The sequence below is a fragment of the Ursus americanus genome, chromosome 23 (assembly GCF_024610735.1).
Source record: "Ursus americanus isolate L20-20 chromosome 23, mUrsAme1.1.p, whole genome shotgun sequence".
NCBI classification, from domain to species: Eukaryota; Metazoa; Chordata; class Mammalia; order Carnivora; family Ursidae; genus Ursus; species Ursus americanus.
The window spans coordinates 18,749,807-18,760,730 of record NC_142149.1 but is presented as its reverse complement, the minus strand read 5'-3'; the positions used below and the strand labels follow the sequence as shown (position 1 = coordinate 18,760,730).

Genomic DNA, 10,924 nt, shown 5'->3' with positions numbered 1-10,924 from the left:
AGCCGTCGCCGTGGAGAGGCGCGGGCACTGGCCGAGCGTGTGGTAGGCAAGACCTCATCCATTGAACCGCTTGTTGAATGTGCGGTATGTGCTGGGGCGGGGAGAGCGAAGTGACCCAAACTGAGGTCTCGCCTTCACGGGCTCCCGGGAGCCCGGCGGCGGCAGCCGTGACAGCTCTGCCTCCGCAGTCCCCGGCAGCAGCCGCCCCCGCGGCCCGGGTCTTGGCACGGGAACGCGTAGGCGGCGGGAGGTGGGCCGCCCGCGGGGTTTGGGCTCGCGGCGCGCGGAGGCGGCCGGGGGGTGGAGTCGGGGCGCGGCGGCCGCACCTCCTCCGGGAGCTAAGGGCGGGGCATGCAGATTAGGCGTTACCGTTGGGCGCAGGAAGGCGGGGGCAACCAGGGATACGGGATTTCTCGTTCCGAGTGAAGAGAAGGAATCATCTGCACAGAAGTCTAGTGATACGGATGGAACTATCGACGACGCAAAGGAAATCATGCCAGGAGTAAGGGTGTGGGTTCTCACCGTGAGTTGAACATGGATGACGGGAGCACGCTGCCCGGGCGGCGAGGACAGCTGGCATCGCTTCTCGGCCTTTTGGCTAAGATCAAGTGTAGTATCTGTTCTTATCAGTTTAATATCTGATACGTCCTCTATCCGAGGACAATATATTAAATGGATTTTTGGAGTTAGGAGATGGAATAGGAGCTTGCTCCGTCCACTCCACGCATCGACCTGGTATTGCAGTACTTCCAGGAACGGTGCACTTTCCCACCTCATTTACCCGGTAACGAAAGTCAGACTGTTTTTGTCTTGCCGTTTCCGTCGGCTGGTTTGGGTTTTTTTTTTTTTAATTCTTTGGGTGTCATGCTGGGTACTTGTGGGTTCTAAAGATCCCAGGAGTTGCGTCTTGTTGCGTGATGGTGTTCTCTTGTTGTCCGTTGTACGAAATCTTAAGTGTCAGGAGTGGTGTGGGTTCGTTTCTTCAGCTTTTCCAGCTATTTTGGGTTGTCTTCTCGGTGTTCTGTGTTTTTTCCACCCGCCCCCCCCCCCCCCCCCGCCCGGCCTGTTGCTCCTATTTTGGAGCTGCTTTTTTTTTTTTTATCTGATCCTGAATACAGGCGTTCTTGTCTCCTCTGTCTCACCCCCATGGCCGACTTTTTCTTTCTGCATCCCTTGGGCTGGGATTGGTCCACGTTGTTCCTTTCGGGGCCCCCCGCTTGGTTTTAACACACTCACTGCGTCCCCTTGCTCCCGCCATGTGTCCAGTCGCAGGTTATTCCCTTGAATGTTTAGCTCCTGGCTGTGTGTGTGTGTGTGTGTGTGTGTGTGTGTGTGTGTGTCTCCCTCTCTCCTTCCCCGACATAACACGTGTGGTTCCCAGTGATCTCAACAACAGCCTCACTGCCGATTTGTGTGTGTGGAACACCAGGCCTCTCAGTTCCCCACCTCGGCTAGGCTGACTCTGCCGAAGGCACTCACTCCCCTGGTCCGACCCTAGATCTTGTCACTACCAATTGCTATAACCTCGTCCCCATCGCAGTCGCCAGTCACCTTCCCTCCCCCCCCCTTTGCCCTTTGGTACCGCCTACCACTTACCACTGTCCCTTCACCCCCAGCCCCCCCCCCCCCATGTCCTCGCGTCCCTGGTGACCGAGATCGATTTCCCTGCATATACCCTCCGCTCCCTTGCCACGTCCTTGGTGCCACCTGTGCCGCTGAATGTAGTTGGGAAAAAGCATACCAACTAGGCTCATCTGGCTCCCCTCAGCTCTTGGTATGCCAGGGAAAACTAGACATCCTCAACATCTGCTACCGGGCATCCAAGAGGCCCTTACACGAGAGGTAAAAGTAAAGCATAGTGGGAAACGGCTTTATGAAAAATAACCAGAAGAATTTAAAGATACCACAACCACATTTTAAATAACTTGATACTTTAAGGTTCTCTTGGGACATGCTCCAGATGCCCGGAACTGCTCATTGGCTGTCATACCGGGCCTGTGGGGGGTACTGCTTCCAGACCTCAAATCCATACCCAACAGGTTCTGGCTTGCCACTACTACTGGTTCTTCCTGCACTTGCATTGTCAGAACAGTTGAAGAAATTTTTTGTGACCCTGGTTGAATTGCAAATTCTGGCATTGGAGGAAATTCATCTAGGATATTGTGATTTGGAGGCATGCGGTCGGAGCTGTCCCTCTTGTAATCCCGTTCAGCATCCTCTTTAGAGGCCAGTCCTTTGCTTTCCTCTTCTGATTCCTCTGACGGTACTATAACGATTGGTCTCATGGAGACGGGCTCCTCTGTCCGGGTTCTTTCCTTTTGTCATTAGGGGTGTGGAAAGATGAATGAAAATTTCCGAAACCTCAGTCGCTTTCAACAAAAGCAAATTTGAGCCTGCAGAGATGGTGTCTCCCATCTATCTGCTTGTCTGTCTGCGGGAAATAGGAATGGGTACTTTTTTATTGCAACAAGGCAAGGAGAAAACGGGAGGACGGTGGGTGCCACGGCGACGACTTGTTCCATGACCGCGGCATCACCCCTCTAAGGGATTCCTTCATTCCTCCATTTCCTGATCCTTGTAGACTTTCTCGGCCTAGCTGCGGATGGAGGAATAAATGCAGGCAGGCAGGCCGGCAGGCAGGCAAGAATATGCCTAGAATGATCAAAGAGCAAATCGTGTCGAGATACAGGGAAAAGATCGCCAAGACCCCGCGATGGTACCAGTCTTCGGTTTTGAGAGAGAAGAGCAGCGGCCGAAGCTGGCCCGCCACTCACAGCTAGGCCGTGGTGGTCTCTGGTTGGACATACACAGTTTCACACAACAGTGGCAACCTTAAAATAACCAGTCATTTTACTAGCAAAATGAGTCTGTTCGGGGATGGCAGAGGAATCGCAGTTAGGGACATGCAAGCTCCGGGGAGCCACAGCCAAGTCCGAAGAGGCGAGGGGAAGGTCGGCTATTTTATTTTATTTATTGGAAGGTCAGCTTCTGTTTAGGTTTTAGGAGGAAATTGGGGAGGGAGGCTTGCTTTGAACAAAAGTTCACTGGAGAACAAGAGTTTGCGGTTGTGGCAATTTCTCATTAACCTAAGTGCAAGCGGTGGCTTAGTGCCTTGTTGCTGGGGCAATGCGGGGGGGGGGGGGGGACGTGGGACGGACTCTATCCTTTCTCTTACAGGCAGATGAACTACTATGTGAAAAGGTTCTCCCTTGTCAGAATAATTTTTATTTTCCTTCTCTGGAATCGTGATGCATGAAGACAGACGTGAGAGCACTCCGTACTCGCGTCCTAACGGGGACAGAAAAAGAAGAATGTTGTCCGAACGACAAAATGGACCGAACACCCCCCTCCCCCCCCCATCCTGGCCAATACGAATAACTGCTACTACTTTACCAATTTGCAGCTTTGGCCCCGCTCTATTTTTCCTTTCTTCTGGATCAGATTTATTCAGCTACCCAATCACTGAATTACCCTGACTTCCCGAAAGCATCTGTAGGGCGGGGGAATCTTTTTCCTTCTCCCCTTTGAGATTCTTGGGGTGGGGGTGGGGGATGGCTGGGGCTTTATAACAAGAGACAGACTAACAAGAGAAAAACAAACAAGTTTATTAGTGTGTATAGCTCATATATACACGGGAGAAACTCGGGGATGAGTAACTCAGTGGGGTGGCTAGAACTCGGACTTACATAGCCCCTTAACACAAAACGAACAGAAGAAAAAGAAAAAGGACATAGATAGATAGGTAGATAGATAGATAAATTAATTTTCAGAGAAGTGACAAGACAAAGTAAAAGGGCTTAGAGTTTCTAGGGTGGCAAACTGTGGGAAGGTAAATATAGGGGGGAATAGTGGAAGGTAAGGGCCGGCCAGTAAAGTCTGTTAGGTAGAGTCCTCTGGTGCCGGTCTCTGGGCCGATAAGGATCTAGCGTTGTCGGTGATTAACTTCTGTGCACATTTACGTCCTGCTCTGAGGCAAATCGGAAGAGGGTAGCGTTCTTCCTTCTGCTTGAGCTAAAAAATAATCCTTATGCCAAAGTGGCATACTGGGGGGGTGGGCTAGCAAATGCTGCTGCTGCCCTTTACATCCCATTCAAAGGCAGGCCTCGCTTGCTTAAACTCTTCCCACAAACCCACATCCTATACCTAATAAGCCATTCCTGACACCCTCGCCGTGAAGCGCGTCCCCTCTGAACTTTCGCAACAAGCGACAACCCAATTCGTCTCGTTAACGGGTGTGTTCCTGCTGGTCTTTGTTTTTTGGTTTTTTCTAAAGATTTTATTTATTTATTCGACAGAGATAGTGACAGCCAGCGAGAGAGGGAACCAAGCAGGGGGAGTGGGAGAGGAAGAAGCAGGCTCATAGCGGAGGAGCCTGATGTGGGGTTGGATCCCGTAACACCGGGATCACGCCCTGAGCCGAAGGCAGACGCCCAACCGCTGTGCCACCCAGGCGCCCCTCCTGTTGGTCTTTGGCTGGGTGGTGTTGACAAGTTACTCGAAGGACCCTATGGTAACTGCAACAGGGGATGAGTTTTGTTCTAAGAAGCAAAGTTTTCTCTTTTTTTCGTTGGGAGACCTGCAGAAGTGAAGACCACAAGCCACGAAATAACCGGTATTCACAAATAGAACTGCTCAAAAGAGCAACTTAAAAAGGGGAGGGGAGAGAGAGAGGGAGGGAGGAGGCTGATCTCATCTCTCAACGCCTAGGGCAGGACAGGTTCGTAAAAGAGAGGGGTGGATAGATACGTGTCTGCATCTGCGTGGATGTGCGTATATACAGGACACAACAGATGATGATGGTAGGTGGTGGGTGCTCACGGTAGCAACCTTTCAACGTATCTGTACGTTAGAAAAGATGTTTAAAGAGAAGAGAGGAGAAATGCTGCCAAGAAAAAACTTCATACAGCTCTCTGCGTCTTTCTCGTTTGGGGCTTTCTCCGAGGAAACAAGGCTGAACGAGCTCTCCCGCTGCGGCGGCTACCCGCGCGTTTCCGTTCCAAGGCGGGAGGGCGGGCGGGGAGGGCAGGAAACCAGGAAACGGCGCGCGTCTGGGCGGGACATGCAAATCTAAAATGGCTGCTTCTCCCGGGAACGATGGGAGTCAAACAATAAAAAGCGTGAAAGCCCCAAACAAGTTAATGATCTGACAAACTACGTATGTCTTGTGAGTTGTGACAAAGACATACTGTCAAACTTAGGGGAAGAGGGTCGGCTTTCGTTTGAGGGTGACTTTTCTCACCGTGATCAAAAGATGTGTGAGAGGCAGGGTGCCGTAGGCGCTGGGAGGTGCTGGTTATCGCTTCTCGGCCTTTTGGCTAAGATCAAGTGTAGTATCTGTTCTTATCAGTTTAATATCTGATACGTCCTCTATCCGAGGACAATATATTAAATGGATTTTTGGAGCTAGGAGATGGAATAGGAGCTTGCTCCGTCCACTCCACGCATCGACCTGGTATTGCAGTACTTCCAGGAACGGTGCACCCCTCTCGGGGGGAACTATTCAGTGTTTAAAGTCAGGTTTTGTGACCCCAGCGTTCTTATCCCATGGTTTGTTTTCTTTTTTTTTTTGCGCCTGCAGCAATTAGTTTTGACAGCTTTTTTTTCATAAAATATCAGTTCTCTTGCATAGTGAAGTAAAAAAGAGGAATGTATGTAAGTTTAGCCTTGTTACTAGAAGTATAACGAGTTATAAAGTGGAAGAGATGTAGTTTATGTGTAATAAGTTCCGGCGGGGGAAGAACTAGGCCTCGTTTTTGGTTTTGAGAATCTGAACAAGGCAGTCATTGGTAAGTGGCGCTAAGTTTAAGGTGGTAGGAAGCGGCTTCCAAGGTGCTGCAGACATCTTTCCTCCCTGCCAATGTAATTTTTAGCAACTTCGGTACTGAAAAAAATTTTCCCGAATTTTCTGTGCTATTTTGCTTGGCAGCGAGAACGTTTTTCAGTCCTTAATACTGTTCACTTCCCAGGCTGCCCCATTTTTCTTCCGGTTTTTGGTACGTACTTGCACGCCGGTACACACATTCCTGTTTTGAGCGTTATGAATCTTTCCTCACGTGGAAGACAGATTGTGGGGGGGGAAAAAGTTCCCTCAAAATTTTTGTCTGTAGGAATATTTAACGTACACCCTTTTCCCCCTTTTCTTCAGGTCCATAGGAGCAAAACAACACAGGCAAGAGCTACTTCTCCAAACTACTCTGGAGAGTGTACCTGAAAAACTATCCCTTCTCCCCTCACTACGTGAAGGCTCGATGAATGATATTGACAATGGCGCTGTATGAGAGAAAGAATTATAGTAACGTCCTACAAAAACAAAAAAAAACCATGCGATAGGAACGCTGGGGTCACAAAACCTGACTTTAAACACTGAATAGTTCCCCCCGAGAGGGGTGCACCGTTCCTGGAAGTACTGCAATACCAGGTCGATGCGTGGAGTGGACGGAGCAAGCTCCTATTCCATCTCCTAGCTCCAAAAATCCATTTAATATATTGTCCTCGGATAGAGGACGTATCAGATATTAAACTGATAAGAACAGATACTACACTTGATCTTAGCCAAAAGGCCGAGAAGCGATAACCAGCACCTCCCAGCGCCTACGGCACCCTGCCTCTCACACATCTTTTGATCACGGTGAGAAAAGTCACCCTCAAACGAAAGCCGACCCTCTTCCCCTAAGTTTGACAGTATGTCTTTGTCACAACTCACAAGACATACGTAGTTTGTCAGATCATTAACTTGTTTGGGGCTTTCACGCTTTTTATTGTTTGACTCCCATCGTTCCCGGGAGAAGCAGCCATTTTAGATTTGCATGTCCCGCCCAGACGCGCGCCGTTTCCTGGTTTCCTGCCCTCCCCGCCCGCCCTCCCGCCTTGGAACGGAAACGCGCGGGTAGCCGCCGCAGCGGGAGAGCTCGTTCAGCCTTGTTTCCTCGGAGAAAGCCCCAAACGAGAAAGACGCAGAGAGCTGTATGAAGTTTTTTCTTGGCAGCATTTCTCCTCTCTTCTCTTTAAACATCTTTTCTAACGTACAGATACGTTGAAAGGTTGCTACCGTGAGCACCCACCACCTACCATCATCATCTGTTGTGTCCTGTATATACGCACATCCACGCAGATGCAGACACGTATCTATCCACCCCTCTCTTTTACGAACCTGTCCTGCCCTAGGCGTTGAGAGATGAGATCAGCCTCCTCCCTCCCTCTCTCTCTCCCCTCCCCTTTTTAAGTTGCTCTTTTGAGCAGTTCTATTTGTGAATACCGGTTATTTCGTGGCTTGTGGTCTTCACTTCTGCAGGTCTCCCAACGAAAAAAAGAGAAAACTTTGCTTCTTAGAACAAAACTCATCCCCTGTTGCAGTTACCATAGGGTCCTTCGAGTAACTTGTCAACACCACCCAGCCAAAGACCAACAGGAGGGGCGCCTGGGTGGCACAGCGGTTGGGCGTCTGCCTTCGGCTCAGGGCGTGATCCCGGTGTTACGGGATCCAACCCCACATCAGGCTCCTCCGCTATGAGCCTGCTTCTTCCTCTCCCACTCCCCCTGCTTGGTTCCCTCTCTCGCTGGCTGTCACTATCTCTGTCGAATAAATAAATAAAATCTTTAGAAAAAACCAAAAAACAAAGACCAGCAGGAACACACCCGTTAACGAGACGAATTGGGTTGTCGCTTGTTGCGAAAGTTCAGAGGGGACGCGCTTCACGGCGAGGGTGTCAGGAATGGCTTATTAGGTATAGGATGTGGGTTTGTGGGAAGAGTTTAAGCAAGCGAGGCCTGCCTTTGAATGGGATGTAAAGGGCAGCAGCAGCATTTGCTAGCCCACCCCCCAGTATGCCACTTTGGCATAAGGATTATTTTTTAGCTCAAGCAGAAGGAAGAACGCTACCCTCTTCCGATTTGCCTCAGAGCAGGACGTAAATGTGCACAGAAGTTAATCACCGACAACGCTAGATCCTTATCGGCCCAGAGACCGGCACCAGAGGACTCTACCTAACAGACTTTACTGGCCGGCCCTTACCTTCCACTATTCCCCCCTATATTTACCTTCCCACAGTTTGCCACCCTAGAAACTCTAAGCCCTTTTACTTTGTCTTGTCACTTCTCTGAAAATTAATTTATCTATCTATCTACCTATCTATCTATGTCCTTTTTCTTTTTCTTCTGTTCGTTTTGTGTTAAGGGGCTATGTAAGTCCGAGTTCTAGCCACCCCACTGAGTTACTCATCCCCGAGTTTCTCCCGTGTATATATGAGCTATACACACTAATAAACTTGTTTGTTTTTCTCTTGTTAGTCTGTCTCTTGTTATAAAGCCCCAGCCATCCCCCACCCCCACCCCAAGAATCTCAAAGGGGAGAAGGAAAAAGATTCCCCCGCCCTACAGATGCTTTCGGGAAGTCAGGGTAATTCAGTGATTGGGTAGCTGAATAAATCTGATCCAGAAGAAAGGAAAAATAGAGCGGGGCCAAAGCTGCAAATTGGTAAAGTAGTAGCAGTTATTCGTATTGGCCAGGATGGGGGGGGAGGGGGGTGTTCGGTCCATTTTGTCGTTCGGACAACATTCTTCTTTTTCTGTCCCCGTTAGGACGCGAGTACGGAGTGCTCTCACGTCTGTCTTCATGCATCACGATTCCAGAGAAGGAAAATAAAAATTATTCTGACAAGGGAGAACCTTTTCACATAGTAGTTCATCTGCCTGTAAGAGAAAGGATAGAGTCCGTCCCACGTCCCCCCCCCCCCCCGCATTGCCCCAGCAACAAGGCACTAAGCCACCGCTTGCACTTAGGTTAATGAGAAATTGCCACAACCGCAAACTCTTGTTCTCCAGTGTGAACTTTTGTTCAAAGCAAGCCTCCCTCCCCAATTTCCTCCTAAAACCTAAACAGAAGCTGACCTTCCAATAAATAAAATAAAATAGCCGACCTTCCCCTCGCCTCTTCGGACTTGGCTGTGGCTCCCCGGAGCTTGCATGTCCCTAACTGCGATTCCTCTGCCATCCCCGAACAGACTCATTTTGCTAGTAAAATGACTGGTTATTTTAAGGTTGCCACTGTTGTGTGAAACTGTGTATGTCCAACCAGAGACCACCACGGCCTAGCTGTGAGTGGCGGGCCAGCTTCGGCCGCTGCTCTTCTCTCTCAAAACCGAAGACTGGTACCATCGCGGGGTCTTGGCGATCTTTTCCCTGTATCTCGACACGATTTGCTCTTTGATCATTCTAGGCATATTCTTGCCTGCCTGCCGGCCTGCCTGCCTGCATTTATTCCTCCATCCGCAGCTAGGCCGAGAAAGTCTACAAGGATCAGGAAATGGAGGAATGAAGGAATCCCTTAGAGGGGTGATGCCGCGGTCATGGAACAAGTCGTCGCCGTGGCACCCACCGTCCTCCCCGTTTTCTCCTTGCCTTGTTGCAATAAAAAAGTACCCATTCCTATTTCCCGCAGACAGACAAGCAGATAGATGGGAGACACCATCTCTGCAGGCTCAAATTTGCTTTTGTTGAAAGCGACTGAGGTTTCGGAAATTTTCATTCATCTTTCCACACCCCTAATGACAAAAGGAAAGAACCCGGACAGAGGAGCCCGTCTCCATGAGACCAATCGTTATAGTACCGTCAGAGGAATCAGAAGAGGAAAGCAAAGGACTGGCCTCTAAAGAGGATGCTGAACGGGATTACAAGAGGGACAGCTCCGACCGCATGCCTCCAAATCACAATATCCTAGATGAATTTCCTCCAATGCCAGAATTTGCAATTCAACCAGGGTCACAAAAAATTTCTTCAACTGTTCTGACAATGCAAGTGCAGGAAGAACCAGTAGTAGTGGCAAGCCAGAACCTGTTGGGTATGGATTTGAGGTCTGGAAGCAGTACCCCCCACAGGCCCGGTATGACAGCCAATGAGCAGTTCCGGGCATCTGGAGCATGTCCCAAGAGAACCTTAAAGTATCAAGTTATTTAAAATGTGGTTGTGGTATCTTTAAATTCTTCTGGTTATTTTTCATAAAGCCGTTTCCCACTATGCTTTACTTTTACCTCTCGTGTAAGGGCCTCTTGGATGCCCGGTAGCAGATGTTGAGGATGTCTAGTTTTCCCTGGCATACCAAGAGCTGAGGGGAGCCAGATGAGCCTAGTTGGTATGCTTTTTCCCAACTACATTCAGCGGCACAGGTGGCACCAAGGACGTGGCAAGGGAGCGGAGGGTATATGCAGGGAAATCGATCTCGGTCACCAGGGACGCGAGGACATGGGGGGGGGGGGGCTGGGGGTGAAGGGACAGTGGTAAGTGGTAGGCGGTACCAAAGGGCAAAGGGGGGGGGAGGGAAGGTGACTGGCGACTGCGATGGGGACGAGGTTATAGCAATTGGTAGTGACAAGATCTAGGGTCGGACCAGGGGAGTGAGTGCCTTCGGCAGAGTCAGCCTAGCCGAGGTGGGGAACTGAGAGGCCTGGTGTTCCACACACACAAATCGGCAGTGAGGCTGTTGTTGAGATCACTGGGAACCACACGTGTTATGTCGGGGAAGGAGAGAGGGAGACACACACACACACACACACACACACACACACACACACAGCCAGGAGCTAAACATTCAAGGGAATAACCTGCGACTGGACACATGGCGGGAGCAAGGGGACGCAGTGAGTGTGTTAAAACCAAGCGGGGGGCCCCGAAAGGAACAACGTGGACCAATCCCAGCCCAAGGGATGCAGAAAGAAAAAGTCGGCCATGGGGGTGAGACAGAGGAGACAAGAACGCCTGTATTCAGGGATCAGATAAAAAAAAAAAAAGCAGCTCCAAAATAGGAGCAACAGGCCGGGCGGGGGGGGGGGGGGGGCGGGTGGAAAAAAACACAGAACACCGAGAAGACAACCCAAAATAGCTGGAAAAGCTGAAGAAACGAACCCACACCACTCCTGACACTTAAGATTTC

The 10,924-nt window shown here is 50.1% G+C and overlaps 3 non-coding genes across 3 annotated transcripts; 2 read left to right on the top strand and 1 right to left on the bottom strand.

Moving 5' to 3' along the window:
* The first annotated feature begins 578 nt into the window (after window positions 1-578).
* On the top strand, window positions 579-769 carry LOC123803279 (U2 spliceosomal RNA). The gene has a single exon (XR_006782813.1). It is a non-coding gene; the product is annotated as a U2 spliceosomal RNA (small nuclear RNA).
* A 4,526-nt stretch (window positions 770-5,295) lies between these two features.
* Window positions 5,296-5,486, top strand: LOC148107944 (U2 spliceosomal RNA). The gene has a single exon (XR_015721410.1). It is a non-coding gene; the product is annotated as a U2 spliceosomal RNA (small nuclear RNA).
* Window positions 5,487-6,381: 895 nt separating this feature from the next.
* On the bottom strand, window positions 6,382-6,572 carry LOC123802891 (U2 spliceosomal RNA). The gene has a single exon (XR_006782684.1). It is a non-coding gene; the product is annotated as a U2 spliceosomal RNA (small nuclear RNA).
* Window positions 6,573-10,924: the final 4,352 nt, after the last annotated feature.